Below are 9,235 nucleotides of genomic sequence, written 5' to 3'. Positions count from 1 at the left end.
TGTTTTCTTTCTTTGTTTTATGTTGCTGTTGCAACAATATAATAAAAAATGGAACACTAAAGTGTGAGTGTCCTGATGCTTTTCCATACACTTCACTTTGATAAAATTGAAATCTGTGTAACCAAAAATCTCAACTGGGTTTGATGGGTTTATTAATTATATCAAGATCTAGTTTGCTCTTTTCTAGTATCACTTCAGTTTCCTGGAGTACTGCTGCAGTGACATCTGTAGCAAAAGTATCAGAGCAGCACACAGGTAGAGTCCTAGCCTCTGCAATATGTCTGTCTCTACCTTGTGGGAGGGGGCATTTATGTCCCTCTAACATTGGAAGCAGAGTTTATGGAGGACAGAGTATTTGGGGAGCTGAAGAGAGGAACCTCCGGTCTCAGATTTGTGAGCCATTACAAGGAGGAGGGAGCTGTTGGTTGTACCAGGCCACTAGACACCACTTCTCTAAATCTGCATTGGTAATTCAGAAGGAACACCCTCGGACTAGGCTATTTCTGCTGCCTGTGCCTCCCAGAATCACACTTATTGTCATCAGCTGCAATTCACTTTGACAAGTGAGAATTCTATATAATTCAAGTTTGTGTTAGCCAGGGGACAGAAAGGGGGCTAGCAAAATTTACTTGCCTTACATTTAATTTCTGTGGCAGTCCTTTAGAAATTCAGAGATTGATTGCTATAGTTCCCACAGAATCCCAACTGAGTATCACGGAGAAGCTGCATTTATATTTCACTCACAGAAGTGAACACAAGCATTCATTGGTGTAAGCCAGCTTACACTCTTAGTTTGTAAGAAATAAAAGAAATAAAATAACTAATACAGCAGCGAGTAAGTCCCTAGACTATAGAAGGAAACCTTGCTGTCTTACTATTTTCTACTCCTCGGGGGATTCTGCGCCAAAAAATTCAAAATTCTGCACCAAAAAATGCAAAATTCTGTATACATTATTTTTCAAAATAATGCAATATAATCACACCAGTTTCAATTGTTTTGGTAATTTATTTAAACTACAATACAGAAAAAAGTCACAATAACTATTCGGCGTTTCCTAAACACATGAAAGTTAATTTACAAACACTTGGTAACTAATACCCTGCATCCCGTTATAGTCCTGGATTTTCATTTAAATTACATTACAGAACACCAAACAGAAAAAAAAAGTAGAATGCCATTTTAAATTGCTCCGACTTTCACACACGAGGGGCATACAGTTTTGCTAATTATTGTCCTGGACCTGGCTGGGTACTTTGGGACATGCTTGGTTCTGATTGTCCTGACATTTTATTGACTGAAAATATTTTATTTGCCTCCAAAGTCTTTTGTTAAAATGGGTAAGTAAAATAAATCCTGAGCTGTAATCTAATCCCACTGTGCCACTTTGGCACAGGAAAAAAGTGAGAAAGCACATACATCTTCCTAGCTGAGGATTCCCTTATTGTCATTTATAATAAGGCTCCTTTACATCACTCTGGCAATGTAGGGGCCTTAAAACTTTCACAGGTTTTACGCTCCTGGGGGAATTGACTGACAATGGGAACAGTTAACTAACTATAGGAAGATTAACAATGTTAGCAGGCTGCTACATTTCTGCCTCAGAGAACGAGATCAATTAACTCAGGCAGGCTGCTACATTTTTGCCTCTAGCCTGCCTCATGCATAATAAAAAGCCCTATCCTTCCAAGCCAGCAAGCTGCAGTCACAAGAGATACTCCCAGCACGTACGCCCAGCCCCGCCCCGCCCTCCAAACGGTGCTGACCCACACAGGGCACGCACACCCAGCCCTCCTCCCCCATCTCTGAAGCTGTTCCAGGCACGCTGGAACAGATGCACTGCCTGGGCTGTCAGAAAAGAGGTGCATGTCCCCTGGAAGACTTTTTTATTTTTATTTTTTCTGCCCGGGGGCACAGAAAAATGCGGGCCATATGAATTCTGCGCCCCCATAGGGGTGCATAATCCCCCAAGGAGTAACTTTCTGAGTGTTGAAAAGAAACAAGATGTGGGGGAGGAGGAGAGAGACTAAGTATGTTTCCATTTTCTTCCTGGTTAGTCACAATAAGCAACAAGTTTTCCCATCCCTATGTACAGGAGTTGCTGTTAGTTATTAAATGCGTCATATTAATTCCTGGTGCAGCTCCAATAGGTTTTCCACCATGTATCACAGATATTAGGCTGTAGTGAAACAACTTCTTTGAATGGTATTGTAAAAAAGAAGTACAGATACTGAGGAATCTGATGGAGAGTCTATATAAAGGATAGAACTGAATAAGTATAACTTGGTAGTTGGCCAGACCAACACAGCTTCTGTAAGAGAAAAATTGTGCTTTTCTAGATGACTTTTGACAAAGTTAATGAAGTAGAAGATAAAGATGACCCAGTGAGCATAATTTATTCAGTTTTCTGACAAGCTTTGTAAAAGATTATCAAGGAAAATAAATAACCACTGGGTTTTTGCATGACTTAAACAGTGAATATGGGATGGAAAATGAAAAGCTGGAGTGAATGGCTGCTTCTCCAACAGGAGAGCGGTTAATAATGGGCAACCCAAGGGTCTGTATTAAGACCATATTTTTTCTTATTTTAGCAAAAATAATTATTTATGTATTCTAAAAATAAGTGTATATGAGATGGGAAGACATCTGTTAGAAGCCAAAACTATTTCAGGTCTAGTTCCATTGGGAAAACATGGTATTACCTCACAAGATATATTCAACTGAGAAATGCTTAAAGATATTACAATAGGAACATGTATTCTAATTATACTGGACTGTCAGCTAGGGCTAACCTTAGAGGAAGTACAAGAAATCCTTCTGGGTTGGGCCAATTTCTTTAATTCAACTTCTCTCTTTCCTTCCATGAGGCTCCTGCTATTCTCTTTTTGTTTTCTTATTTCCTTGCCATCACACCCAGTTCCAGTGCTCTGGTGGCAAAGAGGATGTGTCAGGGAACAGATTGACATGTGTGACCAGTGTGGGGTGGCTCGTTAGCTTCACAATCTAAAATGAAGTAAAATGTTTATAGAAGTCACAGAGGGAAACATTAGGCCATCTAGTACATCTCCTTGAATATTGCCATACTATAGGCTGCAAAGATGGGAATCAGAGCTCTAAGAATCAGAAAGTAAGTACTTAAGGCACCTTCATTAATTTTTTTAAGTTGAACTCAATTAAGGAATCTTAAAAAAAATCAATAACCAACTGAAACAGCTGTGTAATTCACTTTTAATGAAATCAGACGAGTAAGCCGTTAAAAATCCCAACAAGTATAAATCTTGGTGACAAGTTGGTACCACATTCATGGACCCAAATACTGTTTCATATTCTAGATCAGGGGTGGGAAAACTTTTTGGCACACATGTGGGTATGGAAATTGCATGGCGGGCCATGAATCATCACAAAATTGGGGGCTGGGGTGTGGGAGAGGGTGAGGGCTCCGGCTAGGGTTGTGGGCTCTGGGGTGGGGCCAGAAATGAGGAGTTCAGGATGCGGGAGGGGGCTCCAGGCTGGGGCAGGGGGTTGGGGTGCAAGGGTTAGGGGGTGAGGGCTCCAGCTGGGGTGCGGGCTCTGGGGTGGGGCTGAGGATAAGGGGTTGGGGGTGCAGGAGGAGACTGAGGGGCTGGGACCGAGGGGTTTGGAGGGTGGGAGGGGGATCGGGGTGGTGCAGGGGGGTGGGGCATGGGAGGGGACCAGGGGTGCAGGCTCTGGGGGGCGCTTACCTCAAGCAGCTCCCAGAAGCAGCGGCATGTTCCCCCTCCGGCTCCTAAGTGGAGGAACAGCCAGGCGGCTCTGCACTCTGCCCTATCCGCAGGCGCCACCCCTGCAGCTCCCATTGGCCATGGTTGCAGGCCAATGGGAGCTGCGGGGGCAGCACTTGAGGTGGGGGACAGCGTGCGGAGCCCCCGGCTGCCCCTATGCGTAGGAGCAGGAGAGGGGACATGCTGTTGCTTCTGGGACCCACACAGAGCGGGGCAAGCCCCCGACACCAGGCTGGAGCAGGGCAAGCCCCAGTCCCCGCTCCCTGGCGGGAGCTTGAGGACCAGATTAAAATGACTGGAGGGCCGGATGCAGCCCCCGGGCCGTAGTTTGCTCACCCCTGTTCTAGATGGTGGACTAAAGGTACAAGTAAACAAGGTGTCCCTAAAGGTTGCAAGTCAGGGTGATGCAATCAGGGTTATTTATTAGCTTTGGTTTTGCTGTGTTGAGAGAGGAGCAAATACTGTATTACGTCTCCGGTCAGTGGTATTAACCAGAAATGATTGCTAGGGTGATTGTTTGTCTTCCTCTTGCTTTTACTGAGAAAACATGAAAAAATAATCACTGCTGGAGACTGATGCAGTCCAAGAGATAGCATCAAATGATGCCAGCCGGTAAATGCTTGCTCTGCTCTGAAATCACTCTCTCTTCTTCAGGGCCGGCTCCAGCATTTCTGCCGCCCCGAGCAAAAAAAAAAAAAAAAAGCCGCGATCGGCGGCGGCAGTTCAGCGGCAGGTCCTTCGCTCTCAGAGGGAGTGAGAGACCTGCCGACCCCGAATTGCCGCACGTGCCGCCCCTCTCCCTTGGCCGCCCCAAGCACCTGCTTGTTAAGCTGGTGCCTTGAGCCGGCCCTGCTCTTCTTCAACATAATGTTGCTGTTTATTCTAAATGAATTTAAAAGTAGACTAAAAGAAAACTTTAAGCCAAGTTTTACAAAAACAAAACAAACAAACAAACCTACAAATGGGTGCCTAGGCTCCTAAGCAAATGGCCTGATTTTAAAAAGTCAATGGCACGGCAGCTGGTGAATATGAGTACTTTTGAAAATCAGACCATTTATTTAGGCATCTAACTGTGGATGCATTCAAGAGCCTATCTTAAGGCACCCATTTTTAAAAACTTTGGCCTTAATTAAAACAATTCCAGAACTATTTCATCTTGTTCTTAAAAACAACTTAACTGGCAATTTGGAAAGACTGGGTGAAATGCTGGGACCACTGAAGTCAATGGAAAACTTCCCAGTATCTTCAATGGGGCCAGCATTGCACTCTCTATATGCATTCTTTATCCCAGTGGATCAGCACATCATAATATAATCTCTTTTCATAAATCACAGTGTAAAAGCATTGCTGACAACACCACTGCCCTTTGTTATTTTAAAGTGGTTTGAAATGACAGGACCTGATTCAGGAATAGGAAAGGCCTTGTAGGTTATTCACTTTTTCAGAGGGACTGAGCTCCTAAATCCCTTAGGTGCTTTTGAAAAAATGTACACTTACGTCCTTATGGCAATCTCCAACACTTACCATTTTAAATGCCCTGGTTGGGATTTTAAAAAATGCTTAAGGTCCAGATCGTTAAGGTGTTTAGGCACTAATTTGGGAGTTAGGTGCCTAAACACCTTTGGGGATCTGGGCCTAAGTGACTTAGGAACACAAGTCCCATTGAAAGTGACTTAGTGCCTTTTGAAAACCCCACCATTAATCTTTGAGTCTTGGTCTGTCACGTGATTCTTTTATTCTTCTTATGTCCAATGGGGACTATACCACGTACAAAATTGCTTTCCAGATAGATGAGAAGAGAGAGGAAATGAATTGCTTACCAAATGTTCTGGAAAAAAAATCATAATTCATCATATAATGCCTTAGCTTTCTGAGTATGCATCAGTACTATACTCATCACTTACTAACTTCCAACAGGTCAACAGGGAGTAGTAGTTTATAAGCAGGCTTCTGATAAATAAATCTATTTTAAATCATGAGAGATGAGTTTTCTCATATTGCCTCCACATAATAATTTCTTCAGTATTAGCAAGTTCTGTAGCTGTTCTTTGGATCTCTCCTGTTTGCCACTCTGAACGGTGAAAATATTGCAGCAGCTGTACAGACGGGTTTACTTCAGCAACTACTATGTACAAAATTCCCCATGTTAAATCTGTTCTATGACGTGCCACCCAAGATGAGATGCGTTGCATCCTATTCTTAGTTTGCACTGGATAACATTTCTCTGCCTCCAAGGTTAGTATATTTATCAATCTGTGGTTATCAGTCATCAACCAGCAGGACATATATGGTATCAACAGGAAGCAATGGAATTCATATCCATGACCCTAGCTCTAACTTGGTATCCCAAAAAGGCAGTTCAGTGTCTTCTGTGTCCAAGCTGTGTCATGAAGGCAGAAGGCAGTGATAATGCATGCATGTCAACACATTCATTATAAAGTCTATTAGATGCAGATGATCTTTCAGCTAGAAGCAGAGAATCAGGGGACTCAACAGGATTAAAACCAACTGCTAAGTGCTCATCTGAAAAAACTGGTGACTTCATATATAGAAAGTACAAAAAGGAGGCAGCACAGACCAGGTTTTTAATTTAGCATTTTCCATTCCAGAAGCAAAGGTGTGTTAGAGGAACAGCTTGATTAGCTATTAAGAGAATGATTATAGAGCACAGTGAACAGTGCTACACTTAATGGCATTGAATGAGACTTTTCCTTGACACCAGGTGCTAATGCCTGGTTCCCTATGTACAATGCCCAGATCATTACAAGATAAATATTATGTGATGGAAATTAATTTTTATTTTGCTTTTTCAAAGGCCGTAACACTGTGCGATATCTTCCTATCCCCATCACAAAAGTGTTCAGGTCAATTATAGCAGTAAATCTGAGAGTGGGGAAACGTGCTACATTGTCATTCTTTAAAGTGAAAATTCTTAGGAAAGTGAGCAGTTAATGCCACTGGCTTGGTCCAAGCATAATGAAATAGGTGTGATACAAAATTCCACACATAGCTTTACTGTGGTTGGTGGATCTTGGTCATGGCATTTCTGCTATCCCAGTCCAGAGCCTCTCGAGAGCAGAACATCCATCAAACCAAACTGTGTTGAACAGAGCCGTATCTAAGCATTTTAGTTCCTGGGCGAGCAAGTATATTTACACCCCCTAGAGGCGATACATGGTGTCATGCAGGGTCATGTGCCCCCCGCAGTTTCTGCCTTCCATTCAACACATTCAACACAAACTGTGGGGTGCAACTCCCTACCGGTGCGCGCCCCACAGTTTGAAAACCGTCGCCTGCTGCCTCCGAAAGCCGTCAAATTTTTATTCCTGTGCACGCCTCTGTCCCAGGGCTTAACCCCGATTCCTAACCCCGCCTGTCCCTAGTTTTGCTCCTCAGCCCCTACCCCCAGCTGTTTGACCCCCCTGCCAATCACTGACAGATTTTGCTACCAACAGCAGTCACTGACATCTATGGACGTTCTCTTTTGCTGCCCTATCACAATGTGCTACCGCTCTCCTTTCTCATTGGCCCTGTGGTAGTAAATTGTGACAGAGCTTCAGCCGTCCGTCACAATTTTCTAACCCTGGACCAGATGATGACAAAGGTGAGAGGTAGCAAATTGTGACAGATGGTTGATCCATACCCATGGTTCACCACATTCTGGCTAGGCTCTTCCAGGGTAGAAAAGAGCTCCTGGCTGCATGCATTTCTGGCCTCCAAGTCGTCCTCTGCCTCTGGGTCCCCCTCCCCCTCTTCATCCAAGATTTCCTCCTCCTGGCTTGATCCACTCTCGACTGACACGTGAGCCAACGAAGTATCCACAGGGGCTTTTGCAGTAGAGGTGGAGTCACCACCGAGTATCGCGTCCAGCTCTTTGTAGAACCGGCAGCTCATGGGCACAGCACCGGAGCGGCGGTGTGCCTCCCATGCCTTGTGGTAGGCGTTCCACAGCTCCTTCACTTTTACCCTACACTGCAATATGTCTCGGTCATGGCCCCTTTCTATAATACTGACGAGGTCCAGCAGCTTGGCATTGCTCCAAGTGGGGGATCACCCGGTGCATGGAGCAGGCATGGCCACCTGGAAAGATGCGCTGAGACCACTGCACGCATCACCGAGCAAACAGGAAGGGGACTTTCAAATTTGCAAAGGAATGTACCGGGTGGGGATGATGGTTGGTCACCTGAGGACAGGGCAGTAGAGTTCAAACTGATGACCAAAGAGGTGAAAACAGGCATTGTGAGACACCTCCCAGAGGCCAATCGCAGTGCTGTAATCACCACGGTGTCTACACTGGCACCACAGCGCTGTAGCCCCGGTGCAGAAAGCTGTATGCCTCTCGTTGGGGTGGTTTTTTTAGAGCGCTATAACTGCACATTTTCTGTGCACTAAGTGGCTTGGCAGTGTGTACACCTCAGGAGTTACAGTGCAGAAAGTGGCTTTACTGCACAGAAACTTGCCAGTGTAGACAAGGCCTATATCTACACATCGCTCCTGGTGAATGCACTCACCATCAACACAAGGAGCCAAGTCTGCATGTGCAAAAGTGACATTCTAACTCCGGCGACTGTATGCTGATGTAACTTGAGTTAACATAAGTTTGTAGCATAGATATGGCCTTAGGTATATGAATTATTTGGGAGAGGTAACAGCAAAAGTATGAGGCTAGGCCAAGATTCGCTCAGGGGGTTAACTCCTACTTTTGTGGACTGGGCCTTCTGCACCCTAAAGGCTCAGGAACAAAAAGGCACATAAAAGAACCCAATATCATTTATTTCTTTTTTTAAATTTCATGTCTTGGGGGTGTATAATTCATGATTTTTGAATTCTTGTGGTTGCCAAGCAATCTTGGGGTTGTAGATGTGTGTTTATTATGTTGTGAAGGCTAAAACTATAACTGGGTTAAAAAAAAATTAGATAAGTTCCTGGAGGATAGGTCCATCAATAGATGCAACCCCATGCTCTGGGTGTCTGTGTCCCTAGCCTCTGACCGCCAGAAGCTGGGAGTGGACGAGAGGGGATGGATCACTCAATGATTGCCTATTCTGTTCATTCCTTCTGAAGCACCTGGCACTGGCCACTGTCGGAAGACAAGATACTGGGCTAGATGGACCACTGGTCTGACTCAGTATGGCCGCTCTTATGTTCAGTAAAAATTACAGTAGATGTTTTTCTTTGAGAAGTATTTAATAGGAGATAGTATACTGCCCTTAGTGAATATTTGGGACCCAAGTTCTACACACAAGCTGTGACATGTGAAAAAGCACCAAGGGCTGGATTGAGAGGCAAAATAACAGTTGAGAAAGGCAATCCCCATTGGTGGATCAAATGTAAATGAAGAAGTTTTGACAGCAGACCAGAAAATTAGTCAGACTGCAGAACACATGATCCAACAGAATAAACTTGTGCTATAAAAAAAAAGAAATTAAAAATTCCAAATTAAAAATCACAGTAAAAATATAGGAAGTGCTATACT

This window comes from Terrapene carolina, unplaced genomic scaffold, assembly GCF_002925995.2.
Source record: "Terrapene carolina triunguis isolate 2854851 unplaced genomic scaffold, T_m_triunguis-2.0 Scaffold58, whole genome shotgun sequence".
In the NCBI taxonomy this organism is placed as follows: domain Eukaryota; kingdom Metazoa; phylum Chordata; order Testudines; family Emydidae; genus Terrapene; species Terrapene triunguis.
This window is presented reverse-complemented; position numbering follows the sequence as displayed.